The following is a 15,850-nucleotide window of genomic DNA, read 5'->3' as shown; positions in this document are numbered from 1 at the left end:
ACTCTCATTTCCCACTTAGTCAGCCTCACCGTCCCCCTCGTACTCATTGCCTCACCTTCACCCTGAGTCCCTCTCCATCTTTTCACCATCTCTTACTCTCTCTCAAGTACTGTTTCCCTGACCTCATCCCTTGTTGACTCTCACACTTTTCTAATGTACTGGACATTCCCCATGTTCTCCATCCATCACTCCTTTCATCCCCCCCTCTCTAGTGCTTTACTTGGGACACATCTATCCCGGCCCACCTCTAGAAATCCCTAGTAATTTCACCTTTCGTAAACCCCCACTTCTGCTCCACTTTCTCGTCTTCACTTTAAGGAAAATACACATTTTCTCCACTTTAGGTTCACTTTCCTTTCTCCACCTCTCTCTTGCTTACCCTTTGACCAATTCCCAGTGTTCCATTTCCCCCATCTTTGCATCGCCATCACTACTGTTTTCCCTTCCACCTATTCACTTGCCACAGGCCTCTCTTTACTTCTCTCAGCCATCCAGCCTCCCCCCCTCCATTTCCTCCCTCACTCTAGCTTCTTCTTTGCTGCTCAACAGCCTGCATTTCATTTGCTTAGCCGTGTGCCTTCGCGGGATTGGTTGTTTAATTAGCAGACAGAGTCTCTAACAAACAACTTAAAAACACATAATGCAGTTAGAAGGTGGAGAATAAATACTGAAAGAAGTGCAGAGGACATGACATTTTAAACCTGTGAGGCACATGAAGTTTCATGTACAGGCCCAACAATACTGACAGATAACAATCACTCAAAACTAGATTTAGAAGCAGTAAGTCAAATAAAACTAAACATTTTTAACGACCATAAAACATAATAAATATTTCTGTTCAAGTATACTCTTCAGAATAGTGCCTTCTGAAAGGCACTTTTGGTTAGAACTACCAAGCACTATTTGAGGAACTGATATACTGGTTAGATATTGGAGGTGAATAAAAGCCTATGCAAGTGCTGTCTAAAGTACTTGCATTTTTAGTGTTTCTTGTTCCCAGAGTTCAATCTTACAGACTGGCAGTGTCGCTGATACAAGGCGGGACAAAATACCAAGTTAAGATGTCAAAGTAACCATTTGCTGTAGACAGAGACAGGAAAACACACAGGCTGTGTTTTGGCTATGGTTTTGGATTTAACCTCAAGACTTTGATTTTGGATGTAAATTGAATAAAAGCAATTTTATGAGGCCAAGAATATGGAGCCACATGTACAAAGGTAATAGTTTGTGATGACCAAATAGCATTTGCGAATTGCTATTTACAATGTACAATGTACAATGTACAAATGTGTCTTTGACACATTTTGCGATTCTCAGTGGGTCTTAAATATACCTACTTCATGAATGTTAATCAGGTAGGTCTTGGTTTCCGACCCACTGGCAAGCGTTAAAATTACAGGGATGGTGGCCTGCTGGGGTCAGCAGACCACCATGTCTGTGATTCCTTTAAAATAAAGCCATCTATTTTTTAATGCAACCCAGTTTCCTTAGAGGAAAATGGGATGAGTTTTTAAAAAAAATGAAAGTTTTCTTTTCATTTATTAGGATTCAGCAGTGGTCCGTGGGACCACTGCCTGCTCTTAAAAATATTTTTACAAACGTTTACAAAAGAGACGTGGTTCCTTACGGACCTCTTGCCATTAGCGAATGGATTATCATGTACTTGAAGTAGGCAGTAAACTGCGAATGATTACGATGGCATTTTAGTCGTAAAACATTCCCACATACCACTTAGATTGGGTATTAGGAAGGGATACCCTAAACATGCCGCTTCCTAATACTAAATCACAAACTCAATTTGCGATTCGATAATAGGTTACTGAATCGCAAATAGGGCTTTCTACGTGTAAAAAAGTCTTTTTGTGGTCGCAAAAGGACAATTTCTGCGATTTGGCCTGTTTGCAACCACAAAAAGACTTTGTACATGTGGCCCATGGACTCTTAGTGAAGGGCCTCCTTTGAAGTCTTTAACGCTAATGTTGCCTTGCATCAGGTAGGCGAACCATGGGCGGAGCGCGGGCATTCTTATGCATTCGCCCATGTAGTCTGACACATCCATATTCACTAAAGTCAGTAAACTTGGGTTTGCATCAAAATGGTGCACTTTCCAGAGGCTGGTGTAAAAAGGAGAAATATCTTTATTTCTCCCTGTTACTTCCTCTTAGCATGTGTGCTACAGTAAACTTGCAAAGAGGAATAGCCCTCTAAGAATAGTTTGTATCACTTCCTGCACAAAACTATTCTGACCACAACACAGGCGCCCTTGTGTTGAGTTGCAAGAGTGTCCGCATTCACTCTAAACAACCAAAAGTCCAGTGCTTTGAGAGAGCAGAACTGCGCTTTATCTTAGCAGAAATTGTGCATTTCTGCCCGCTCCCTTTCGGCCCTGCCCCCTCCATAGTGCAGCAACTTCCCTTGCTGTTTTGCGCTGCATCAAGCTTTAGTTAATCTGTCCCTCAATGTATTTTCATTATGCTCTGCATCAAATAACAAGAAGCAATGAGATGTTAATGCTTAGGCTCTCCATTGAAAATTACAGGTTTCCAAAAACAAGTAAAACGACAAACAATTAGGAGGCAAATATGCTTCAGTAAGAAAAATGAAAAGCAGAAAAAACTACAAAATTCTGAGGTGTGTGTGATGAGAGTATAACGACAGAAGCACCACGGCTATACAGGGTGACCATATTTTAAAGCCTTGATTCACTATGCAGGCCAAATAAGGTATGGCAAGTCCTAGAATGTAAACATTCATGAAACCACTATCTAAATGTTCAATGGCTAACAAAATAAACAAAACAAAAATATTGAGTCCAGCAGCAGTTCATGGTCACAATGGGTTTTGGGTTGGGTTGTCTATAACCACATTTACCAAAGATTGTTCCTCACATGTTCCTTAGTTTCATTGTCCTGGACAAACACCTGTGATATAGGAACTACAGTGCAGGGAGTTATGTATTACAAATTAATATAGCTTGACATCTGGGGGCTCCCGCCCACCTATGTCTGCCTTCATTCCAAACCAGGGCCCCCATTTGGATGGCGGGCGGACTTTGCCCACCCGCCATCCTCGCGGAAAACTGCACCGCCCGCGAGCTGAGCGGCGGTTCCGCCTCGCATATTATGATGCGCCCGCCACAGTGGCCGGCGCATCATGCATTTATAACATTGCGGCGGGAGGTGTTTACACCTGCACCAGCCGCAATGCAATAAATGCATGGCATGCATTTGCATACACAAAGCGGCAGGCACCGCGCGCTGCCTGCTGCAATGTGTATGCAAATGCAGGGGGGCACCTTTGTGCACCCTCCACCTCGCCTTCACCATGGGGGCCCACAGGGACCCCCCAAAGTGAAGACCGCCTGCCCAATGCCGCCACGGAAAGGCATCTCCCAAAGTCCATGCTAATATGGTTGGCGGTGGCTGATAGACACCGCCAACATATATACCCCCAAGGCGACCGGGGCGGAAAAGTGGCGGACAGTGTTTCTGTCCGCTGCGGTCCCCCCCCGCCATAGTAATATGGCGGTGGTAAACGGGTGGCGGGCGGACAAGAATGTCGGGTGGATCGTCACCACCCGCAAGGCGGTGGCGATCTGCCCGACATCCTAATGGGCCTCCACGTTTGGCAGCAGTGAGTCTAGGTTGTTAAGGAACAAGAGTGGAAGGATCACTGGAAGCTTAGCAAAGAAACATTTCAAATGGGGTAGTATTGTCATCAGAAAGTGACTTTTTGCCTAATACAGATAGGAGCAAGCTGGTCTAGAAAGACACTGAGTTCTGAATTGCACCCGCCAGTTTATGTAGGTTACCAGCGATGAGGTCCAAATCTAGGTGGTATATTTGAACACTCAGACATATAAATAGAGTGGGAAGGAATCTATAACAGACAATGTGTTATCACATCATAGTGTAACAAACATGAATTTTCCATCGTACTTTTGGCAAATCCGTAAATATGCCCAAAATAATCCAGCAATGTTAAATACATTTTTTTCACATAATAAAAGTTAGAGGGTATGTCTTACCTCTATCTACGACTACGTGAAATGCACAGCCTATGGATTTCACAGTGCTACTCTTTACCTACCAAACAACATTCCTATGCATCTCTTTGCCCTGATAACTGAGCAGCAGCATCTAGACTTCCAAAAGGATGCAGATGACACCTAGACACACACCCAATCGGAGATTGATTTTTGCTTATCTCCTGCGCATAAGCAAGAGCACTGTTTTCCGTATTTATTTTATATTTTAAATTTTTTATATCATTGCGTTGCCTAAAGAAATATATATGTGTACTTCATACTGAAAAACAATGGAAACCAGTGTTCTGATTTGCAGTGAATTAATGAAAACAAGAAGCAACATTGAGGTCAGGAGGGAAAGTGAATAGGTTTGAAAAAACAATATTAAAACCAGTACTATCAAGGTTAAAATGTGCAAAAAAGTAGAAAAGCAAAGGATCGGGAAGAAGCAGCGAAAACCTTTGAAATTAAGAACCAGAGGCCAAAAGAGATGAGGTCATGTAAGGACATGGGGGAGATGCTGCCCAGAAGGAAGGAGAGAAAAGTCTTAAGAGAGACAAAAGTTGTAACGGAGGCTACTTACTTTGTATGGGTTGCAGGTCAAGGTATAGTCTTAATAGATGAGCTTTTAATTTGTTTCTGTAACCGTAGGTGTTCCAAACATCTGAGTTCCTTGGTCAAAGGTTCCAGAGAGTAGGGGCAATACCTAAAAAACTGAGTTGCTGACAAGTGAGCTTTATATTACATTGTTTCTAGTTTGAGAATGTCTTTGGCCCTGGAGTTTATACCATCTGAGATTTCTAAGGATGGTCGTAAATGTGGAGGCTGTGGTGATGGAGAGCTTTGTAACTACAACAAGCCGCCTTAAATTTGATTCTGGCTTCTTGTAAAAGGATTGAAGTCCTATCAGTACAGGAACTATGTGGTAATTTGTTTGTTCCTGGAAATAATCTGGTCACTCACTAAAACAATGCTTTGAGGAATTCAAACTGGATTTTAGCGTAGGTATTAGAGGGGCATATCCGTAATCAATGGGTAGATGACAAGTGATTGAAATTAGCAGGAAGCCAAATGGTTGGAAGAGAGGTTTTTATTTTGAATTGAATGGAGAAGAGATCTCAAAATGTTATCTGAATGCCTGATGTGTGATGAAATGAGCAGGTGGTGAGGTGGGTCTATCCAAAAGCCAGGTGATTTTACTTCCGGGGCTAGAGGTTGGGGTAAGCAGCTCAATGTGTTGTATTTATTTCTTTGTAAAGTGCAACTGTCACCCAAAGGCATCATGGCACAATGATCCAGAACCAAGAAGAGCAAAGGGAAGTCAAGGAATGCTTCAGGGGAGGACAGGGTCCATCTAGCAGAACAGTTTAAATTTCACGCGGAAGAGGGAAAATGTAGTAGAATATCAAAGGTCGGTCGTAAGGGCATTCTTAGCTTAGGGCCCAGAGTACTGAATGACCTTTCACCAAATCGTGCCTTATTGTGAAGTTGGATTTCGAGCGAAGATCGTGATTAAAATCTCGGAGATCTGGAGGGGACATATGGTGAAATTAGATGCAAGGCCATCTAAGGGCCTGTGCAGTGATAGATAATGTGCACCAAACAAAGTATATTTCAATAACTGCATTGCTTAATCATCAGATAATGACGCAAGCTACATGAAGTGCAAATATGTTAATATTTCGAAAGAAAAAATGCCAACTACACAGGCATGTTCCGAATATTCTGAAGGTTTTGAAATTTGAGAGTCTGCGAGTACCAGGAGGAATGTGTTAAGATAGTACAAACATAACACGATCAGGAAACCCCCCACGGAAGCCTGTTTCTCTGTGACTTGGGGGAAATAAAGTAGTATTATTTTAGGATACTTAACAAATGGAATCATGAAGACCACTCCTTTTGAATTTAGGAATCAGATGATGGTTCATGATCAGACCACACTGTGAGGTTTCAAACCAGCTGCTGTGGCTGGATTGTCGTCCAGAGAGTACCGCCAAATAGTTAGACCAAACCCAGTGGTTACTATCGATGCCCAAAATCTCGGACATGTTGCCATTCAGTTTGAAAATGTTTTCCACCATCCAGCCCTGATCAGCAGACAGAAACCCCCTGAGTAAGCAGGCACCGTTGAAGATTGAGTTGTCAAACCTCAGAAGAAATGCATGTCCTCCAAGTATGACAGCACCTGAAAGCTGAAACTCCAGATCAGCTCTCCCATAGCGTGGACGCAGACATTAAACAGGATCAGTAAAATGGCAGAAACCTGATGGATCCTGCAATCTATGATCTTTTATTAGAGTGAAAAGAAGGAAGGAACACTGGCTTAGAGATTCTCAGAAGGAAGGATCCAAACCAATCAGGAGCCTCACCTGTTAGCTCACAACCTTTAAGATGATCTATAAGAATGGCCTGAGCAACTCTGCCAAATGTTGCAGACAAGTCTAGGAAAAGGAGCCCAGCTGAGAAGTTTAGGTCTCTTTTGTTGCAGAGAAAGCTAAGGTTGGTTACCAGGGCAGATGTTGTGTTGTGATAAGAAGGAACCCTGCCCAACTTGAGACCAATCCAACAACCCTGAGGTCTCAAGAGTACTCGCAAGTAACTTGTCCAGAAATTGCTGCATGATTTTAGTGAAAACAGGAAGCAAGGAAATTGGTCTATAAGTTTCCAAATCACCCAGCCTTGGTTGAATTTCAGTTGTAAATGTAGTTGAATGAACTCTATCTTTTCAGGTTTATCATAACAAAGGTGCGAGACATCCAATTATTGAAATTTGTATGGCAATTTGCATGCTACATCTGCCTTTTATCATAATTTTTACCTATAAATCTGGGTCTCATCCGTATATTGGTGAATTGAGACACAGACCTTCCCCATTAGGTTTCTCATTGGTTACACACAGGACTTGAAAACTGGGAATGTCATATGGATCCTTGAGTGATTAAATTAGGGTGTGAAGAGGTGTTCCCCAGGTTTATTTATTTTTTAGAGTTTTATTTAGCGTGAACAAGACCCAAGGGTGTGACAGATCTTTACAGGAATAACAAAGGTAATAAAGAATATAAGTGGTAAGAGGTATACAAGTGCATGGTGTGAGACATGAAGACACTAGTTAAAAACAATAGACAAAAATACTGATATAGAAAAAGTCCAATAGGGTGTCTGGGTAATGCGTAGAGGGTTAGGATGCGGTAGAGGTATCCCAGATTTCAGACACCGGAGAGAGACAGAGAGAGACAGAGAGAGAGAGAGAGAGAGAGTTCCAGATTTTTGGGGCCATTCCAATGGATTTCTTTTTGTAAATGTTTGTAGCTTGAGAAGTAGGGAACTGGTGCTTCTAGAGGATCTTGTTCCACAAGATAGGGTCAATTTCAAGGTCAGGTAAGATGGGGTGTTGTGGTGTAGTGCTTTGTGGGTCATACAGGCAATTTTAAGCTGGATCCTAGCCTCATATGGTAGCCATTTCAGATAATGGGCGTCAGGGGTGATTTGATCTCTTTTTTTTAGCCCTTGATGAGCCTTACTGCAGTGTTCAAGGTAGCTGTTAGTGGAGGGAGACTGACTTTCGAAAAGCCCACGAGGGTAGTGCTGCCATAGTCTAATCTTGATATCAGAAGTGTTTCAACCGCTGTTTTGAGATCTGCTGTGGGAAGGAAAGGTTTAAGTTTCCATAGTGCATCTTGTTGATGATTTGCTCCTCTGATGGTGGAGCTGATGTTATTTTGCATGAAGAGTGTATTGTCCAAGGTTATTCCAAGGGATTTTGCTGAGTCAATGATGTGTGGAGTACAATTCAGGGCAATAAGATGTAGTACCCAGTCTTTGATACAGGGAATGATACTGGGGGGTGAGATGAGTAAAAATTCTGTTTTGGTGGCATTGAGTTTGAGATGGTTGCGGGTCAGTCATTGTTGCGTTTTTGTTAAGGTATTATTTAGGGTGCACATGTCATCAGGAAATGTAATTTTCATACAAATTTGAGTATCGTCCGCGTACATGTGGTAAGAGGTGGAAGAGAGATTGAGGATTTCAGGTAAGGGGTTCATGTGAAGGTTAAACTGTGTCGAGGGAGAGTAGAGTCTTAGCGGATGCAGAGCATCACTGGTGACTGATCAGAAAGAGTATGGTTGATTAAAACAGGCTGAGATCTGTTGTGAAGGAATGAAGGGAACCATTTTAGCACAGTAACAGACAGACCCATCCTATGTTCTAAAAGGTTCAGAAGGGTTTCATGATTGACTGTGTCGAACGCAGCTGACACATCAAGTAAGATGAGTAAGCAAGATTCATTCTGGTCAAGTGAGCGTGAACATTGTCAGGCATCAAGGCAGTTTTGGTGCTATGACCTGGTCTGAAACCTGGTTGCCATTAGTAGAGGAGTTGGAAATGTTCGATGTGACTTCTAAGCTGTAGTTGCTCACATTTTTTCCAAGATTTTGACCACTATGGGGATGTTAGAGATAGGGCGGTAGTTGTAGGGTCTGAGAAGTCTGAGTTGAGGTTTTTTAGGATTGGGGTAACCTGGCCACTTTTGAGGCAGTCCAGTATAGAGCCTTGGGTCAGTGAGGCATTGATAATCCTAGTCAATAAGGGAAGCAGGAGGTGAGTGGACTCATTGAGGAGTTTGGAGGGAAGGGTGTTGTTGAAGTGGTTGGAGTATTTCAGAGAGGAAAGAAGTTTAGAGATGTCTTCTCCATCGAAGGTTTGGAAACATGACCAGGTGGCATAGTTTTTGGGTGTGTGCGAAGGGTGTCTCATGCATACATCCATTTCAGGTGGGATGGGGTGTAGAAAGCGGAAAGAGCGTCAAAGCAATCTGAATATCGGTGGTGATGAGCCTTGTTTTCTCAGCAATGAAAAAGTCAAATGTTTTGCAGTTGGGAGGGGATTTGCACCCTGAGGATGGAGCATTAGGTTTCAGGCTCATTTGGTTTTTGACAATTTCGAATCGTTTTATTGGTTGATTAGTTGCTGTGTCAAGTTGATTTTGAAAGAATGTTGCTTTGGAGATTCTGATGTGCCTATTGTAGGTGTTCCATCTTTATTGTAGTAGCTTGAGGTTTGATAAAGAGGGTGTGTGTCGCCTTTATCTTACAGCAAGTCTGAGGCATTGTCGTTCCTCATAAAGGTTATTGTTGAACCAGAGCTTGGATCTTTTAACCAGGGTTCTCTTTTGGATTTCAGGGCCAATAATGTCCATGATTTTGGCTATAGTTTTGAAGTAGTTATCAGAGAGGCCTAAGCCTCAACCATGATGGCAGAAGGGAGCAAGTTGCGGTTACCAATAGTCGAAGTTGAGAGTGGGTTGATGTTACAGATGGCTGACACAGTGTTTGGCCTTCCTAGGTTTGCCTTTAGAGAAAGATGCCTTTTACAGTTATGAGGAAGGTGATGCAGTTGTCATCAGTTCAGTCGCAAGGTAGAATTGATTCAATTTGTATGGTGTCCTGTTTGGTAAGGATTAAATCTAAGGTGGCCCCCTTCTTATCGATCGGGTTTTTGCAGACTTGGATAAAGGTGAGGTCTTGGAGTAAGTATTAAAAGTGTTCATAAGAGAGTCATTATCGTTGTTCCAATGAATATTAAAGTCACCAAGAAAAATCTGGGTATTACGCTCATCGATGTTAGAGGAGATAATTTCCATGATCCGCTCGATAAATGTTCTGTTGTCTCACGGAGGGAGGTAGAATATTTAAAGGGAGCATGGCGAGTTGTCATTGGTGGTGATGTTGATTCTGATGTATTCAGAGGTGGGCAGTGAGAGAGAATGTGTTTGCTTCATGGAAAGCGTGGACATGTATATGTATGATAGCCCCCCCCCCCCCTCTCCACCCCCGGAGCAGCCTGCACAGTCTAGTCTGATAATGTCATGATTTGGGAGGGACTAGTTTGTCAAGTATTGGGGAGGAGGATTTGTTCAGCCAGGTTGCAGTGAGTATAAGGATGTCACAGTCAAGATTAAGAATATCATGTGATATCTCAGCCGAATGTTTCACCGATGACCAACAATTAAGTAAAGCTAGGGTAGGATTCCCTGAGAGGGTGAGTGATAATAGCCTGAATTTTGTTTTCAGAAGGCTTAACGAGGTCAGTTGGAGCATGCTTATAAGTGGCAAGGACAGATAGGATATCATTACTCGATAGCTGTCTGACTAGCATGTTGGATTGGGAAGATTAGTCTTGCATGAGTTTGTAAAGTCAGTTAGATTGATGGGCCCAGTTATAGGTAGGTCTGGGGACAGAATGGGATTTGGGAGTGTGGTTTGGTTCTGAGAATGGTGTGTACAAAGGGATCAGTTATGTTCCAGGTTGGTGGTGATATCAACAAGTTTAGATGTCTGACCTAATCATCTGCAGTTTTTATTTTATGGTGTCAAACGTAGAGCGGGTGTGATGGCTCATACTGTGGTCATGATAGGTGGGAGAAGGGTGGTGAGGAACAAGAGGTGTGTCACGACAGTTGGGAGGGCAGATGTAGGTATGGTCCACAGATGGAGTCTTGATAATGTCTGTTTCATAGGGTGTTTTTTTTTTAAAACCTTTATTGTACCTTCACACAATTACACAGCCTTTTGCCTACAACCCAAAGGGCCGGCCGCCAATAATTGAGCAGTGGATGTTGTGCATAAATTAGGTCCATACTCGATCATGCTGCTGAAAGAAAAAGGTGCATCACACAGCTAAGTGATAGGTACAAAACTGACGTCATGTTGCAAATCAGTAATGGTTTTGGTTTTCTGTTTTTTATGAAAATAACAAAAATAACAATGAGGAAATCACATTGTGTTACCAACAACAAGAGAGTGTTAATACAAACATCCAACACAGTAGGCAAATAATGAATTAAACAAGCACTACTGAACTTTTAAGAGAGGGAATTATTAACAGTAGGAAAACTCAGTTTTCGATTAACTACGAGTGAAATACACACCTTCATTATTGGGACTACCAAGAGCATATTACTGCATCCGCCCACTTTCCACTACACTATTGTATTTTTGCCTCTGCCCTTGTCTGAACTAGAGCCATAGCGTCCCTTGAGGTATTTTCCTGTAATCATGCTCCTTTTTCTGCTTCTTTTGCAGATTTGCTCGCTTTGAATGCGCCCTAGTACGTCTGTAAACAGACGGGCGCCTTTAAAATTCTGACGCGATCACTTTGGACACGTGATCAAGACGTGCCGCGTCACACGCCATCCTCCTCCGGTTGCTTCGCTTTTATTAACGAAAGCTCCGGCTTTGCGCTGGTCATTGCGGGCGGCGGACGTGGTCGCCTGTAGGTAAACAGGCGGAGAGGCGTTTGGTGAAATGTAAGTAACGTGCCGTTGACAACGCGTTTGGGCAAATAACGGCGGGATTGTGTCACTGTTACTGATACACTCGTTTCTGTTGCTTTTATGGCAGAAATCCAAACGTGAAGATTTTCCTCCTGCCGCTATGCCCATGGGGCGTTTTACCTAAGAATCCTAAGTAAGTTTTTTAACGGCCCCCTCCTCTCTGGTAGTGTACTGTGCCCTGTGTGCTTTATGTAGAGGTGTGCTAAGGAGCTACTACTCCTAATCCGTTTTTCACCTATATGAACTCGAGCACTGTTTGTTTGCTATTTTCCACTCCTGCTAATTAATTCATTTTATTTAAAAACACGACAGACAATGACACTGTGTGGTTTATATTTAGAAACAATCAATATATTCGGGTCTAGAATTGCAATACTGAGAAGAAAGGCTTTTGTTTGTATGCATTCTGCTTGAGATAGTTGTGTACACATGCTTGGATTGTATCAATATACTGTATTCCTTAAGGGCTTACAACTGAGACTTCTCTCTGTCCATCCCTACAGACTACTACAGTTGCTCCTACAATAAGGAGTGAATTCCAAATTGAGGAAGACTGTCCTCTTAGAGCATCGACACTCACAGGTCGTATTGTTTCATACAACTACCACTGGTTCCGAGCGCTTTAGGGTGCTCTGATCAGTGAGTGGTATTAATCCTTTGGTCCTGACGAATGCTGAGCAGAGTAGCGCTCGTAAAGCAGAAACATGTTGACCTTTTTTTAGTTTTTCTTTTTGCACTTTGTTGAGGGACTGATTGGTTCAAATTTGCACAACCTTTCATTAGTCCAGGAAAATTTTCACTTTTTCCATTACACTGTTTTTAATAGAGTTAGAGCTACCCTCCTATTAAAATAATGTCGAGGAGTAGCCCATACTCTTTTTAACTCACTGTCACCTTCTTAGCTAACAAAGAGAGCCCAATGAAGACAACTGGCTACCAGTGTTCCACTGGGGCCTGAGGGTTCTTTTTAGCTAATACTTTGAGCACGTGCACCCTATCTTTTCCTACTGTTAATAATTCCCTCTCTTAAAAGTTCAGTAGTGCTTGTTTAATTCATTATTTGCCTACTGTGTTGGATGTTTGTATTAACACTCTCTTGTTGTTGGTAACACGGATTTGATGAGGGGCATGGGAGTGTTTATTCCGACCCTTACTCTCTTGTTGATCGAATTATTCTAAGCAGCGCACAGCTGCGAGAGTTATATTTTTAACAATTAATTTCAGGAGTCTTCTTGCATCTAAACAGTGCATCGTGGTACACCTTTTCACCATGGAGGCATCGGGCCTGTCATACTCTAGAGAGGAGGCAGACGCTATTCTTAATGACACCTCCCTTTTTGCGGACCCTTTAGTCGCACAAGCTATATCCCAGACAACTGATTGGGATAAACTTAGCGAACAAAGAAAAAATAGAATCCGAGCAATTTTACACGGAACTATGATGAAGGAATACCTCAACAACAAAATGGCCCCCAAGGGACTTTTGGTCACTAATGCCCCACGAATATTCCTCGAGGACAGTGTATTCAGAAAGGAATGGGCACAAATAGCCTGGCACTGTACGCACGACTGGGCTATTCTTATCATCAAGACAGCTATGCGCCTTTCTGAGGCCTTATTAATAGAGATCCAGGCAACAGAAGCCCACATAAAAGCAACAGTCACAGGCTACAAAAAAAAGCTTGATGAATTTAATAAAGAGCTGAATGAATACAAAGAAAACCTTGCACAGTCCAAAGTAGCCAAATTCCAAAAAGATTTAAAAAGATGGTCTTATGAGAAAACCTACCCTTATGCCAGTGATGCTTATGTTCCTCCTACCCGTACCAATGATGACCCAGATACCTCAGCTGACTCGGACTCGAGCAATTCGAGCACTGATAGTAGAGGGAACAAACAACGAGGCAGAGGTAGGGGAAAACAAAATTACAACCAATACAACCACCACTGGTTCCCTTATCCACACCAAGGTCCTGGAGGTTTTCAGCCAAACCCTTTCAACCAACCTCCTATCCCACCACAATTTGGTTGGAACCCACACTTTGTTCCCCCACCGCAGCAATTTCATCAAAACATGTACCCGCAGCCTTTTTTAGGTTTTGGCAGGAGGGGCAGGGGGAAGAGGAGAACAGGCAACCAAGTACACTGGGGCTCCACAGAAACAGTGGGGGACAACACACGGAGCAAGGCCCAGGATCAGAGAGCCGGACCGAGCAACCAGTAAGCCTGATAACAAACTTATCCAAAGTGATTCTAACTACGGATGAAACTTCAGTGCTAGAAAAGGGACTCGGTTTTATACCCAGTCCTCGACTGGATCGTTTCAAACTGAAATGTGAACTGGGAGAGTTCTTTCGTAAACTCAGATTAAAATCTTTTTTCGAACAACAGAATGCTCCCTTGACAACTGCAACGGGGGATACTCATTTCAAAAAGAAATCTAATTTCACCCCTCCAGCACATATGATACCGGCTGATATCATAGCCTTTGAACAGGCAGTATCCCTGGAAGTAGAGTCTTTGATCGAACCTACCTCCTTCAAAAATTTGACAGCAGGAGAATTCAAGGCTATAAAATCCCTACAAGAGAATGAGGAAATTGTGATCAAGAGTGCTGATAAGGGGGGAGGCATAGTGATCCAGGATGCCACGGCTTATGACGCTGAATGTAAACGGCTCCTAGGGGACACAGTCAGTTACACTATACTCCAACAAGACCCCTCTCCTTTCCTCAAAGATGAAATTCTTGAACTGGTTTCCACCGCTGAAAGAGATGGATACATTACTAAACAAGAGGCAGATTTTCTTACTACCTCCGAAGAGAAAGTCCCATACTTTTACACTCTTCCCAAAACTCATAAGAACCGTACTCCACCGCCGGGAAGACCCATAGTGTCAGGGATTGGCTCCCAGTTGGAACCACTCTCCAAGTATTGTGATTTTTTCTTTAAACCATTAATCCAATCTACGAGCACCTACATCAAGGATACTAAAAGTCTTCTCTCCATGTTGCTCAATGTCCAACTCCCTGACGAACCATGCTACCTAGTGTCATTGGACATTGAAAGCTTATATACATGTATCCCTCAAGACGCCACTTTGAAAGTTCTGGCAGACATTCTAGACCAAACCACATGGTCGTACAAAACTTCCAAGACCTTTGTTATGGATTGCGCCACTTTGGCACTAAAACGGAATTTCTTCCAATACAAAGATACCTTTTATTTGCAGAAGACTGGCACTTCAATGGGCAGTACTTTTGCCCCCAGTATAGCGGGGTTGTACGTCTACAACTTTGAGAAAACCCACATCCTAGCAAACTCCAATCCTTATGCTCTCAATGTTATCCTGTGGCAGAGGTACATTGATGATGTGCTTTTAATCTGGAGAGGGTCTGAGGAGAGTTTACATTCTTTTTTTGACTGGGTCAATACTTGTGACCCTCACTTAAGATTCACCCATCAATACGATCTTAATTCCATTGTCTTCCTGGATGTCACACTCACCAAAACTGGAAATCGGCTAACAAGCAAAACCTACTATAAACCCACCAGTAGGAACAATCTTTTGCATTTCTCGAGTTTTCACCCGCGCTCACTACGTGAAAATCTCCCATTCGGACAATATTTACGGGTCCGTAGAAATTGTAGTAACATCACGGATTTCAATAAACAAGCAGATGACCTCACAACCAAATTAGAACAAAGAGGCTATCCCAAGAAAATTTTACGAAAGAGCCGCAAAAGAGCAAGAAATAATAACAGGGAAGCTCTTTTGGAAGACAATGAGAAACATGGTGAATCAGAGGCCCCCCTGACCTGTGTAACCACTTACAATAATATCTCCAACTTTGTAAGTCGCTGTATTGGTAAACACTGGCAAATACTGACCAGCAATGGAAGAAATTGGCGGAAACCACTCTTTTCATATAAAAGAGATAGGAGTCTGCATGATGTTCTAGTACACACTCGCCCTAGAACTAATCAACCCACACATGACACTTCTGTTTTGAATGCTTGGGGTTTGCCATCTATTACTGGTCATTACCCCTGTGGGGGGTGTAGTGTATGCCACCTTACGCCATCCACAAAAACGTTACAATTGGAAGAGGGCAAAACATGGTACCTACGAGGCCACACTAACTGTAATTCAAGTAATGTCATCTACTTAATTACATGTCTGTGTGGTCTCCGATATGTAGGGATGACCACTAGAAAAATCAAGACCAGAATAGGGGAACATCGCAGCAACATCCGATGTGGCAGGAACACCACTAAAATGACCACTCATTTTCTTGAACAAGGTCACTGCCCTAATGATGTCAAATGGGTCATAATAGAACAGTTGAGCACTAAGGACGAGGGTACTTTGTATGAGAAGGAGCAACGATGGGTTTATCGTCTTTCTACCCATAAAAATGGCTTGAACGATGATATCCCATGGGGATCAGTCATGCACAGATAGTTTTAATATACCATCACTGTCAACCA

At 42.7% G+C, this 15,850-nt stretch overlaps 1 protein-coding gene across 2 annotated transcripts in view; it reads right to left on the bottom strand.

Moving 5' to 3' along the window:
* The window catches only part of LOC147683208 (uncharacterized), a 275,070-nt gene that overhangs the window by 150,254 nt on the left and 108,966 nt on the right, over positions 1-15,850 (bottom strand). The gene's annotated exons all lie outside the window — the stretch shown is intronic.

Source organism: Lissotriton vulgaris, chromosome 11 (assembly GCF_964263255.1).
Source record: "Lissotriton vulgaris chromosome 11, aLisVul1.2, whole genome shotgun sequence".
Classification (NCBI taxonomy): domain Eukaryota; kingdom Metazoa; phylum Chordata; class Amphibia; order Caudata; family Salamandridae; genus Lissotriton; species Lissotriton vulgaris.
This window is presented reverse-complemented; position numbering and strand designations above follow the sequence as displayed.